This window comes from Palaemon carinicauda, chromosome 5 (assembly GCF_036898095.1).
Source record: "Palaemon carinicauda isolate YSFRI2023 chromosome 5, ASM3689809v2, whole genome shotgun sequence".
In the NCBI taxonomy this organism is placed as follows: Eukaryota; Metazoa; Arthropoda; class Malacostraca; order Decapoda; family Palaemonidae; genus Palaemon; species Palaemon carinicauda.
Window position 1 is genome coordinate 172879682 of NC_090729.1, and position 13717 is coordinate 172893398.

Sequence of the window (13717 nt, forward strand, 5' to 3'; positions counted from 1 at the left end):
TTCCTTTAGTCTTATGATTGATTTGATTTCACAGTTATTTATAATTAGGCCTTTAACTAACAGATGTCTCTGAGACTGACGTAGTCTGTAGTTTTACACCTTTTGGTGTAAATTACATTGTATTTTGTATTTATGAAGTTTCCTTGTTTTTTCCTCTCAGCCAATCAGAGGGCGTTCATCACCTTTCGAGCAGTGTTGCCAGATCTGGGAATATATTCCTAGAATTGGGGATTTGGGGCCTGATGGGGATGTTCTGTACAAATTTCTATGAAGGAGAAACAAAGATGATTAACTTTTTTATTGCTGTAATTAGTTTACTTGCCCTTATATGAAGTGTAGTGAGTAATTTCTATATTAGTAATGCCTACATGATCAGAAATATTTTTGAAAATGGTGATTTTTGGGTTGTTTTGGGGATTTTTAGACTAAACCGTCTGGCAACACTGTAAGTTTTAGTCGTTCCTTTGTTGAGAAGAAAATACGTTACTTTGTTCCCCGGTGTGGGTGTGGATTATTAAAACTATTTTGAGACTTTCGTTATTAAAAGAGGTGTGTGGTGCATTCAAGGTAATATTTGTAGATTTACTCGATATTGGTGAAAATTGTTTTCTAGATTGATTGGTTTTTTAATTATTTGTCGGTATATTAGGTATGTGGTCTACCTTTCGAATATGGCCTACGAAATTCTGTTTGTTTTAATATGTAACCTAACGAGCCAAGTAAGCCACATACTAAACCAGAATAAAAAAGGTAGGCCACATACTAAGCCGGCACCCAATTTTTCCTTCCTGGACAGTATTCGTGGTTGCTGGTTTATTGTGATTGTGAATACGGTCTTGCCAGTGGGAAGCCTGTTGTGTTCATTGCATCACAGTGCAATATTGGTTAAGACATGGGAATTTTCTTGATTGAATAGATCTTTGAAAATGCAGTATTTTGAACCCCTTAAACTACTGGCGGAAATTTCTATTAAGGAAGTTAAAGGTTTTAATGAAAAATTCCAGTTTTGCTCCTTAGTAAAAGCATGGATGGTGCCTCTGTCGTAAGTTTCTTAAAATCTTTGACAGATAAGACCTACTGCGTGCATAATCACCCACTTACATAAACTTTCCTAACCTAACCTGCAAGCTGGTCTTGGGTAAAGTTGTACTGTATTACAGATTCTCATTTCGTAGAAAAAATGTGTTTTCCTGTAGGAAATGACTAGATTTAACCGAGTTTAACCTTCATTTCAACCGCAAACAAGCAGAACATCCAGTTCAACTAACTTCAAGTAGCCGAACTGGTTGTTGCGGATGAAATGAAGGTGAAATCCGGTTAAATAACTTTTTCTTCTACAGGAAAACATATTTTCTGTTAAAAAGCTTAACTATAATGGCTCTTGTTCAAATTCCGTCCCCACTTCACTCATTAAGAACGTATGTACTGCGCACGCTAACATTAGCAATGTTACGCTACCGTTAGCAATGTTACGCTACCGTTAGCAATGTTACGCCAACTTTAGCAATGTTACGCTAACTTTAGCAATGTTACACTAACGTTAGCAATGTTACGCTGACATTGCTAATGTTAGCAATGCTACGCTAATATTAGCAATATATAAAAGGGTACAGAACCAAACAAACTCACCTAACCTAACCTAGTATTTCCCAGGTCACAACCCCTATCCGGGGGCAAGCTCCCAGAGCCCCTTCCCAGTTCACAATCTCTAGCCTGGGCAAGCCCCCGGACCTCCTTCCTAGGTCTCAAACTTGTACTGGCAAGCGGTAATGTTGAGCTGCGCACGCTAAAAACATTTAAATTAAAGAAATTAGTGACTTACTTTTATGACCCGGACGACGAAACTTGTGGCTCACTGAGGTGTTGAGACTGTGACATCTTGACTTCTATGAACAGCACTTAGGACACTGTAAACGTTGGGGTATTACTTTGTGATTTAAGGAAGTTATCAACACTGGATGACGTATCAAAAGGTTCCCCATGAAATTTAGCAAATACTTTTAGTATGGAATACTGAAGCCTTTTACAAGTTTCTATAACTTCCATCGTAAAATACGAAACAAAAACCTCTCTTGAAATAACAAAGACCTGACTAGGACAAAGGTTTCCACAGAAAAGGATTTGTTGGAAGGGATATGAAGAGACCACTTGAAGAGATAAGGGAAGGGGGTAGGGAAATATTAACGCCCACCCCCTGTGCAAACTTTCCATACGTATGGGTTCATGATTGGTTAACGGAAAAACAACTGAGTCTAGAGAGTAAACATAAATGAACTAGAATGGGAAACTTGTCCAGAGCAAGTATTTGTGAAATCGGGGCGTGACAAGGTATATAAATAACAATGTATATAGGTAATATAGCAAGATAAATTGGAGTGTATGATAAATAGTATTTAATGGGATTATTAAATGAGGTAATTTTATAAGGTATCGGATAATAGAACGAGTAATACTGGGGTCAAACGTAATATGTGTATGAGGGTATTACGTAAAAGGAATGGTATACAGGTAGTTGTACTGGATCAAATCATATACCGGGTACTTGAATAAAGCGGGTGAAGTCGAATAGTTAAATTTGGCGGGTAGAGAAGAAGAAATCCTATTGGTGTAGGAGTCTATGCGCAAGGGGGAGGAGTTTATGCGCAGAAGGTCGAAACCTGCTATGTACGAACAAACAAACGAGAGCGACTACAACCGTCCCGTAGAATGAAAAAAAAATAAATGAAAAACACTGCTGATGTTAGCATGTTACGCTAACATTGCTAATGTTAGATTGCGCAGCTCAATATTACCATATTTTTTCATCGGTTTATTGTACATCCAAGGTGGTTATGTATAGAGAAGAAAAGGCTTGTTTTACCATTATATACCATTTCCCCAGTATGTTTCCCCACCCTAAACCCCGAGTTCCCACTGGGGGTCCACCTATTATTGTTGGATATACAGTAGATATATATATTTCTGAAACTATTCATTTGTGACTGGAACAAGTGTCATTTTCGAAGCGAGCGGAATTTTTCCTATAGAAAAAAGTAGTTTTTTCCCTAGGTTACAATAATATCTGGTCTTGCCTACGTAACAAAAGGGGGGTGGGTGGCTAGTGCCCCCTGCGACCCCGTAGACTGCTGTATTTTCAGCGAAAAGGTTGAAAAATGAGTTATGGGTCTTGGCTCACATAATACATACAACCCCTTGCTTGCTCCGATAGAAGAGCCCAACGTTTTGTACTCTTAAAACTTTATTTTTGAATTATTGTATCTGCCAGTAGTCATGAAAAACCAGTCATAATAAAAAAAATTGTACGGTTTGTTATAGAACAGTATATACAATAGTAGTTAGGACATTGGAACATGTATTATGGAATAATCTACATCTATGCACCTACACCATTTTGAACCCCATGTACTAATGCTTGAAAATTTTTTTAATAATTTTAATAATTTTTATTTGCTTTTATCACCTTGTCACAGGCCACAGGTGCCACCTTCCAGGTAGTTCTAATAACTTAGAGGGTGCTTCTATCATAAGTAATTGATGGAACAGAATATTCTTCTACTCTTTTCAATATTGGAATATAAAATATAATTATAACTGTGATTTTATTTTGTTAATATTGAAAGGTTGGGATAGAAGTTTTTATATTTAGTCTATAATGGAATCAATGTTAATGTTTGAACGGAGGCTGGAACGTGAATCTATAATTCCCTCTGTCAAGTGCGTTTATCACTCCTACAGTAGTTTTGTATAATTGAAGTAACGGATAAATTAGATTGAATAAAATAACAGAAAAATTTACACCTCGGGGCTAATGTGCGTAGTGATTCTTATCCACGTTAGCCAGAACGTTGGATAAATAAGATACAGTAATATTAAAAAGCGAGCTTGGTGAGCCACGTCAGATCAAAAGCCAGTAAATCATTATCTCAAGGAAGTATTTGTAGTATGATAAACACTGCTACAAACAACTCCATAGAAAATGGGATGGGAAATTTACTTTTATGCATCTGGAAGACCTGGCAAACAAAGGCTTCAGTATTTTGACAAGTGTTTTCTTACCATTACTTAGGTTTTATTACAACGAGTTTTATTACTAGTACGGTTTTAATTACGATAGCACTTTTTTATATAAGACTCCCTGGCAAAAACAACAAAGCTCAAGTTAAATTTGAGTATCATTCAATTAGGCTGGTGTACACAGTATATTTTAAGGTGTGAGCTTAATTGATGACTAGACCTATCGCTATGCCATAGCTTTTCAGTTATGGTAGTTGACCCACCACTACTCAAAAGATGTGGATTTCTGCCTGAAATCATTATCAAAAACTTTCAAAACACTTGTTGCTGATTTCTACGAAATTGTTCTATAATTTTACTGCTTATTCTTGTGTAGATCAGTATGCTTTTGAGAAAATTCAGGCTAGGAACAGAAAAAATCTAAAGAATTGATGGGTTCTTAAAGGTGAATCTTGTATAGAAACTACTCTAGCTACAATGTGAGCTTATATCTGGTGGAAACACGATTCTCATTGCTTGTTCTCTGCATTTACCATACGGTATGATTTTTCCGTCTTGTTAGCTGTCTTCCTCTGAGCTTTATAGGAATTTTATTTTAGTCTACCTTTGCTGTGTGTGAGATGTTGTAGCTTTTGATTAATGACCCAGGGCCCAGGATTTAGTTAGCCAATGTTGCATTACAAATAGTATATTCTATAGACTTTAGGTCAAGCCTTAACCCTTCAAGAAAGTTAATTTATCGGTTATAGTTGGTGGTAAAAAGTTCACTAGGGAAATCCCAAGTCAATACATTTGACGTTAGCGCATCAATCATTATCTGTCAACTTTGTCTTTATTGGAGTTTTCATTACCTACCGCACATGTTCTAGGTTAATCTATACTCTACGCGTGATATTGGACCACCCTCAAGTATACAAAGTAATTTTTCAATATTAAACTTACCCGATAATCATGTAGCTGTCAACTCCGTTGCCCGACAGAATTCTACGGAAGGGATACGCCAGCGATCGCTATACAAGAGGGGGGTGTACTCACAAGCGCCACCTGTGGCCAGGTACTGCAGTACTTCTTGTTGACACCACCTCAATTTTTCCTCTGTCGTGCTTCCGGCAAGACGTTCATGGATACGCTTATAATTTTGGAGTCTTGTTCACGGTTTTTGGTGAAGTATTGCTCTAAGATTTCAGCTTTCGCTATTCAGGAAGTTTTATTATTAGCTTAGCTAGCTTTTGGAATTAATTTGATTAATTATGGTGACGAAGAGAGTATGAACTCTCTTTCACCTTTAAATGGCCGACCCTTCCCTTAGACGGAAGTGTTGGTGTCTTAGAGAGTATAGACTCTCTTTCTTAATTTTGCTTAACAAAAGTTATAGATTTATTTTATATCTCTCCGCCTTTTATAGGCCTCTTCGATTAACTTCCTTTTTTATAAACTTATTATTATTAATTTTTATATTTGTTTATATTCGACCTTTCCTAATAGTAGGCGGTCTTTTCTTGTACCGAAGTTAATTAACATTGAGCCCGTCATTTCGGTTTTACCTGTTAACATATTATGCTATTTTAATGTTTTTGAAAGAATTTCTTTTATAGTCTCGTACTTTTCAAAGTGGAACTAACGTTTTGTTTTGTCTCTGCAGTTGTTGACGTTCAGAACGTTCAACTTGCGCTCTATCGTTACGATAGAGAGAGAATTTTCACGGTGTCACGTTGCAGTAAGAGTAACCGTTTCTAGCGTTTTGTTCATTCTTTCTTAGCTTAATGGCTTTAATTCTAATAAAGGAACTTTTTATTTGGGAAATATTTCAGTTTTTTTCCTTTAACAATAATATGTTTTAACGATATATATGATTGGGCTCTTCTCTCAGGTTCTAAGTCAAGAGAGAGAGAGAGATAGAGAGGGAGGGAGAGAGAGCTGGATAAACGTTTCGTTCAAGCGAGTAACGTTGTTATCGTTTTTGCTCTTCTCCCTAGTCTCTTTAGGGGAAGAAGGTAAACGTTTCTAGAGTTTTATTCTTGTTCCCAAGCTTTATGCGGTGAGAGATTTTAAACGTAGTTTATTTGATCTAGTGTTTAGTCTCTTTCCAGCCACTGAATTATTTATCTTTCATTAGATTTTTCTGTTACATTGTAATTCTGTTTTCGCAATTACTAACTTTTAAGGAAGGATAGAATTGCGTGTTTCAGGTACAAACCACTTAAAGTTTCGAGTTCAGTGAAATAAGTGCAAACAGAAAATCAAAAGTGATAAGTGATTAGCGCAAAGTGTGTCAGTGTTGTGCGTGAGGGTACTTCTGTGCGTGCCAGTCGTCCTCCCAGTCCGGGACCTCTTGCAAGCTCCCAAGCCCAGGGGAGAAGCAATGTCGAAGGGCAAAAGGGTTCGGCAGGCCTTGATCGGCGCACAGAAGTATCCTCGGTGGTTGCGGGCGTGTCTTACAGAGACCATCACTCCCACCCGCAGACGATTGAGCCCTTAATTTGCTCGTCTGCAGAAGAAATTTCGGGGAGAAAACGCTGGACTCAGGTCTCAAGACCTCTTAAACGTAAAGTCCAGACCTCTAGAGTTCAACAACCCGGATGCAGTCATTGGGTTAGCTCTGACTCTCCGCAGTCATCAGGTGACTGCACACCTCCTAAGAGAGGTAAGGCGATGCCTCAACAGACCTCATCTTCTGTTAAGGCTTTGCCTCAACAGACCTTATCGTCTATTGATCCCAAGATGACTTTGCTGCAGTCCATGCAGTCGCAGCTTGCAGTCTTAATGCGTGAGTTTCAGGCTGAGAAGGTTACTCCTCCTCCTGCGAGCGCTCCGCCTCTCCGCAGTCCAGTCTGCCAGGCGTACGAAGTTGAGGTTCCTCAAGCTACCTTACCGCGTTCGGAGTTGCCAGTTACCAGCGTTGTGCAGCAACCTTAACCTTCCTTAAGGCAACCTCAACAATGGGAGCAGGAGTCTTATGCCTTGAGGCAAGATTTTCATGCAGTTAGACCATCTTTGAGGCTACAACCTTTTGAGGTACGACAACCTCTACCATCCTTGAGGCAGCCACCTCAGCTCTCGCAGCTGCTACCTCAACTTTCCTCAAGGCGAGAGCCTCAACTCTTGAGGCTAGCTCCTCAGGAACCTCAACTCGTGAGACAGGAACTGCGTTCTGCGCAGCCGCTACCTCAACTCTCGCAGCTCACACCTCAAGAACCTCAACTCGTGAGTCAAGAGCCTCTCTCTGCGCAGCCACCTCAACCCTTGAGGCAAGCGCAACTCTTGAGGTTGAGGCAGGAACCTCATGCTATGAGTCAGCCACCTCAACGCATGCATCTGCCACTTTCTCCTCAACTTGAGCCTCTTTCCATTCAACTTTGAAATAACAAATGACAATAATAACACCTCATTACTTTCATAACTTGCATTTGTAATCATATACATGTATGCCTACACAAACATTATGATAATGGAGGTTATTCGTATTACTTTAATAAAAAATATATATGTATTCCTTGCAATATATTTTTAACAAATCGCAAATATGGCAAAATATTTTCAAAACAAAAATGAATCATGAGTTATGAATGTAATGTAAATATTATGTTGATATTAAAACCCCATGCAAGCATGCATGAAGTAATGCAGTGTTGCCAACAGGGCGAGTTTCCCTGTCCTGAGGTGAAGTAGATTATAGATCGTATATTTAGTGCAGCTTAATTCTACGATTATCATGCCGGCTATCAAATTCATCAACAAAACAGTCTATATCAATTCCCTCGGCACGTGCACTTTCAATGGACAGTAATGCGATATTACTCAATCTAGCACTGGTCATGGAATTTCTGAGAAATGTTACACGCCATGCAACATGCTCTGCTTCTCTTACAGCATGCTCTACATACAGCATGCTCTGCATACAGCATGCTCTGCATACCTTACCGCATGCTTCTCAGTCACACATCTTTGGTTGTTGCCAACTCACTAGACTGTCAAGCAGTTTCATAACGTTGCCTTCTAGTCTGCTGCTTTTGCACCAGTGAAACCCTCACTGAGAGAACTTAGCTTTTCTTGGATATGGTCCCTGTAGATGAGAAAGTGCTTTTCTCCCTCCTTCTGATATTCCCTTGAGGACTCTGTCATTTGGAGAGGAGCCTTTAGCTGCGTAGCCTCCTATGGACTTTTATTTAAGCATAACATGCTTCCAGGGAAGGTAATGGTTCCACTTCAGTCGCTAACCCCGTCTGTTACCACACCTGCTCCCTTAGACCTTGAGCTGTGTTGCAAGACATGCAGTCCAAGCTTAGTCCTTGTTAGAGGATTTTTTGTTTACGGAGTCAGTGTGTCACTGGGAAGACGTTCAACAACCAGCAGAAGTGACTTGTTGTGACGCAGTGCGGCAACCTCAGCAACCCGATAAGGAGTTGTCTGTACGACCCAGACAGTCTAGACAGCTTCGGGTTGTCACTGTACTTCCTCGCTTCCCCATGGTTGACAGTTCACAGACTGTGCAGCAGTACCATGATCTTGTGTCCGGCTCCGTCAGACGACTGGCTTTTAAGAGCTCCCACAAGTCGTCGCTGTCTGGAGATTCTCAGATGGACTATGGATCTGACCAAGGAACTGGGCCTCCTGGTCAATTTTGAGGAGTCTCAGCTCGTCCCATCCCAGACCATTGTCTACCTGGGTATGGATCTTCAGAGTCGAGCTTTTCGGGCTTTTCCGTCGGCCCCAAGGATCTTCCAAGCCCTAGAATGCATCCAGAGCATGCTGAGAAGGAACCGATGCTCAGTCAGGTAGTGGATGAGTCTAACAGGGACACTTTCATCGCTGGCCCTGTTCATCGTGTTAGGGAGACTCCACCTCCCCCCCCCTTCAGTATCATCTAGCTGCTCACTGGATAAAGGACATGACGCTAGAGACGGTCTCAGTTCCTGTTTCCGAAGAGAGGAGGTCTTCTCTCGCGTGGTGTAAGAACAGCTTTCTTCTCAAGGAAGTCTACATTTGGCTGTTCAGAAACCCGACCGCCGTCTCCTCTCGGACGCATCAGACACGGGCTGGGGTGCGACTTTGGACGGACAGGAATGCTCGGGAACATGGAATCAGGAGCAAAGGACACTTCACATCAATTGCAAGGAGTTGTTGGCGGTTCTTCTGGCCTTGATAAACTTCAAGTCCCTCCAGCTTAACAAGGTGGTGGAGGTGGACTCTGACAACACCACAGCCCTGGCTTACATCTTCAAGCAGGGAGGGACTCTTTCGTGGAAGTTGTTCTAGATCGCAAGGGACCTCCTCATCTGGTCAAAAGATCGAAAGCTCACGCTGGTAACGAGGTTCATTCAGGGCGGTATGAATGTCATGGCAGATCGCCTCAGCCGGAAGGGTCAGGTCATCCCCACAGAGTGGACCCTTTACAAGAGTGTTTGCAGCAGACTTTGGGCCCTGTGGGGTCAGCCAACCATAGATCTGTTCGCTACCTCGATAACCTAGAGACTCCTGTTGTATTGTTCTCCGATTCCAGACCCAGCAGCAGTTCACGTGGATGCTTTTCTGCTGGATTGGTCCCATCTCGACCTGTATGCATTCCCGCCGTTCAAGATTGTCAACAGGGTACTTCAGAAGTTCTCCTCTCGCAAAGGGACACGGCTGACGTGGATTGGCTCCGCTCTGGCCCGCGAGAGAATGGTTCACAGAGGTACTGCAATGGCTGGTCGACATTCCCAGGACTCTTCCTCTAGGAGTGAACCTTCTACGTCAACCTCACGTAAAGAAGGTACACCCAAACCTCCACGCTCTTCGTCTGACTGCCTTCAGACTTTCGAAAGACTCTCAAGAGCTAGGGGCTTTTCGAAGGAGGCAGCCAGAGCGATTGCCAGAGCAAGGAGAACATCCACTCTCAGAATCTATCAGTCTCAAGGGGAAGTCTTCCGTAGCTGGTACAAGACCAATGCAGTTTCCTCAACCAGTACCACTGTAACCCAGATTGCTGACTTCCTGTTACATCTAAGGAAAGTAAGATCCCTTTCAGCTCCTACGATCAAGGGTTACAGAAGTATGTTGGCAGCGGTTTTCCGCCACAGAGGCTTGGATCTTTCCACCAACAAAGATCTACAGGACCTCCCTAGGTCTTTTGAGACCTCAAAGGAACGTCAGTTGTCCACTCCAGGCTGGAATCTAGACGTGGTCCTAAGGTTCCTTATGTCATCAAGTTTTGAACCTCTCCAATCAGCCTCTTTTTAGGACCTCACATTAAAAACTCTTTTCCTCGTGTGCTTGACAACAGCTAAAAGAGTAAATGAGATCCACGCCTTCAGCAGGATCATTGTTTTCACATCTGAAACGGCTACATGTTCCTTGCAGCTCGGTTTTTGCTAAACGAGCTTCCTTCACGTCCTTGGCCTAAGTCGTTCGAGATCCCAAGCCTGTCCAACTTGGTGGGGAATGAACTGGAGAGAGTACTTTGCCCAGTTAGAGCTCTTAGGTACTATCTAAAAAGGTCTTAACCTTTACAAGGACAATCAGAAGCCTTATGGTGTGCTATCAAGAAACCTTCTTTTCCAAGTTCTAAGAACTCAGTTTCTTACTATTCAGGCTTCTGATTAGGGAAGCACATTCTCATCTGAAGGAAGAAGACCTTGCTTTGCTGAAGGTAAGGACACTTGAAGTGGGAGCTGTGGCTACTTCAGTGGCCTTCAAACAGAGCCATTCTCTGCAGAGTGTTATGGATGCAACCTATTGGAGAAGCAAGTCAGTGTTCGCATCATTCTATCTCAAAGATGTCCAGTCTCTTTACGAGTACTGCTACACCCTGGGACCATTCGTAGCAACGAATGCAGTAGTAGGTGAGGGCTCAGCCACTACATTCCCATAATCCCATAACCTTTTAACCTTTCTCTTGAATACTTTTTATGGGTTGTACGGTCGGCTAAGAAGCCTTCCACATCTTTGTTGATTTGGCGGGTGGTCAATTCTTTCTTGAGAAGCGCCGAGGTTAAAGGTTGTGATGAGGTCCTTTAGTATGGGTTGCAGCCCTTGATACTTCAGCACCTTAGAGTTGTTCAGCCTCCTAAGAGGAACGCTGCGCTCAGTAAGGAAGACGAACTTATTTAAGGCAGAGTAATGGCTCAAGTCGACTTCCTTACCAGGTACTTGTAATTTCATTGTTATTTTGAATAACTGATATGAAATACGGGATACTTAGCTTCTTGATATACATGTACACTGGTTTTCACCCACCTCCCTGGTGTGAATCAGCTACATGATTATCGGGTAAGTTTAATATTGAAAAATGTTATTTTCATTAGTAAAATAAATTTTTGAATATACTTACCCGATAATCATGATTTAATTGACCCACCCTTCCTCCCCATAGAACCAGTGGACCGAGGAAAAATTGAGGTGGTGTCAACAAGAAGTACTGCAGTACCTGGCCACAGGTGGCGCTTGTGAGTACACCCCCCTCTTGTATAGCGATCGCTGGCGTATCCCTTCCGTAGAATTCTGTCGGGCAACGGAGTTGACAGCTACATGATTATCGGGTAAGTATATTCAAAAATTTATTTTACTAATGAAAATAACATTTTTAAAATTTTGAATTTACAAAATTAATATTTGAAATTGCGTAGGCTACTTGCCTGTGATAATTAAGGTGTACAAACTTTTGACATGCCAAGGTTCAACTTGGGCCTAAAAAAATATGACCAGATAAATTAAAACTTTGGCTTAAGCTTTATTTTTTATTGAAGGGATGTGTATTCACTATGTAAAACCATAAAGAATGTAACTCTTAAAATGTGAGGTGACTTGTACAGTAATTAAATGAATATTTTATTGGCCTTTTGTAATAACCTTTTAACGAGTACTGTTCCATTTTACTCAAGGATCATAGTTTAAATTTAATTTATACTTGCACCCTAAAAATTAAAGTTGGTTAATAGATTGGGTACTTTTATAGTGAAACTAGAATTTGGTGTACGAAATAGTAGTGCTGGCTATTTTGACATGTCAGTATGACTTTCAGGCTTGGGCAAAATTGCTATACTATGTAGATTAACTAAGATGTGATAAAATTTCAAGTCCATAACTTATTTTAGGGAGTATGATGGAAGTTTACTGCACACGTTTGGATTTGCTTTTAGTTGATCAATTTTTTGTATAACTTTATCAGCTGACCTTATGAACAGATTGCGCTTCACAAGTATTTATGCACAAGTTCCCGGATAAATTTTTACAATAGCACTTTTTCCTCTTCCATCACAAGATGAAATATCTCAGGAGGGAGTTTTCCGTTTCGAAATTCAGTGTACTGTAAATTAATCTTCGGTAATTATTTGTTCTATGCATATACAAACTGTTGGTCTTTCAAGGAAGGGGATATTTTCAGCACTATTTGAAATGACTGTTGAAAATTTGAATCGTAACGAGGTACTGTAGTTAAGTGACAGGTGGTGCGCAGTGGCGAAACGAGTCAAGACATTCACGCTCATCACACGAACAGATTTTTTTTCCCTTACAGAAATATTTCTGCTTATTAGGAGGCATGTTGGTACGTCGGGGGTTTTCCAAGAGCAACCTCGTAGTTTCTATAAGGGCGAGCAGGGCACAAGGCTAATTAATCATGGCGCTCTGAAATCCAATATCGCCACTAGCGGGTCGCGTATGAAGAGCCTCATTGATTTTTATTGATTTTTTTATCCATACACCATAAATTCACTCGTGTGAAAGAAGCCTTGGTGTTGCTACCTTAATCAACCATTGCCTTTTCTTTGCTCCTTAATTGACTTTTTCACGTCATCTTTCAGGAAGGCAATGCTGGTGTTGTGAAGCTGCATATTCGTATGTTTGAAAGGGAGGACTTTACATCTGGTGTTTAAGCTGACTGTAGATCCACATTCTGTGCTTCATTCCAGTAAGATGAGTGTAGGTCATGGCCTCGTGTAGTGGCAGGTGGTCTACTTTGAGGAATAGGAAGAACTTACTTCTTCTTTCCACTTATTGAGTGCATTGTCACAACTGCTCTTACACGCCTGGCTCGATCCAGAGGGAGTATGTTAGGAGCCCGGGGTCTTGTAGCTATGTCAGCTGGCATTTAATGTTCTGTTTACTGCACAATGTTGGAGGTTGGTGACTCTTCTCAGTTTGTGCTTTCTGTTGATGACTAGTGTGATGTAAGGAAAGCTAGGGCCTCCTTGGGTCGTAGGTAGGGCCTCTGACTAAAAAAAAAACTTTGGGTGAGCCTAAGGCCACCATTCTCCTGTGCGCCCCAGTGCCTGTCTCCCCCTTGGTGAAGAAAGTGTTCAAGGGGGTGGCCAGTGTCTCCCCCAGTGTTAGTGCCTCTGTAATGTCTGCAGTGGTTCCCCCCTTTAGGGTAGGCCTGGCATGGGGCTGAAAGGATGTATTGTCCTGGTGCCGAAAGGATACGTTGCCCTGGTGCCAAAAGGATGCGTTGCCCTAGTGACGGGTGTGCCTTGCGCAATTCCTCTGACCCTATCCCCTCCATGTTTGCTCATTCCCGTGCCATCATCTCGACTCTTGTGCCTGGGGTCTGGGGCCTGTAACAACCTGCTCCCATGAGTATGCCTACCTCTCCCCGGTGTCATGTTCCTCAGTGATGTAGTTCCTGTTGGAGTAACCTGTGTGATCTCTCCTTTTGGGAGCATCTTTGTCGTTGGTTTCTCAGACCTCGACACCTTTGCTTACAGAGCTTGAATTTGAGTGTTGAAAA